A 787-nucleotide genomic window follows, 5' to 3' on the forward strand; every position below is an offset into this window, starting at 1 on the left:
CCGGACTTGAGCACAGGCACTCCCTGGCTAGTTAGGCTGAGGTTCGGGGGTGTTGTCATGTGATCTTCAGAGGCTGAGGTGGACGGGGGCTGACTAGGGCCAAATGAGTTTTTCAATGTGATTTTCAATGTGTGTTCTTTCCACAAGTTGCAAGGTGGGTGAGGAGGAGGCACAAAAGTTGTGTGGGGTAGAAAAAGCCTGGGGAAAATGGTGCCTTTAGGCCACCCATCACATGCCTCAAGTTGCAAAGAATGTGAACAGCAGGAAAACAGATTTGCCCTCTCCCCACTGTCATACATGTGACAGTAGAAAGCTGAAGATTTGAGCCAGAAACTGGTAAGTACACCCTGGTCTCTCCATAAAGTATGGCACAGGACTTTTTCTTGGTCCTTCCCGAGCCTGGTCTGATACCCAGGAATTTATATCAGCAGGGTGGGTGGTGTGGTTCAAGTTTTGGCCTCAGCACAGGAGTTCCGGGGGCTGTTTAAACAGAAAGCAGCCAGGATATTTTTGCTTGTGATAAATGACAGCCTTACCTGCTTTTCTTTTCTTTTTAAATCTGTTCCATAGGTTGATTTTTTTTCTGTTCCATAGGTCACCTTTTTATTTTACCTGAATGTAAAACCTGACCCAATTCATCAATATTCTCTCAAGCTTCCTCCACTAGGAGCCCAGGCAGGTTTTAGTGCAGCATTTCTCCAAGTGTGGTCTGAGGACCACCCACAGGAGAGAGGCCCTGCCCAGGTGCTGCGTGTTTATCAAGTTCCCCAGCACACTCTCAGGCACA

The sequence above is a fragment of the Hylobates moloch genome, unplaced genomic scaffold (assembly GCF_009828535.3).
Source record: "Hylobates moloch isolate HMO894 unplaced genomic scaffold, HMol_V3 SCAFFOLD_15, whole genome shotgun sequence".
Classification (NCBI taxonomy): Eukaryota; Metazoa; Chordata; class Mammalia; order Primates; family Hylobatidae; genus Hylobates; species Hylobates moloch.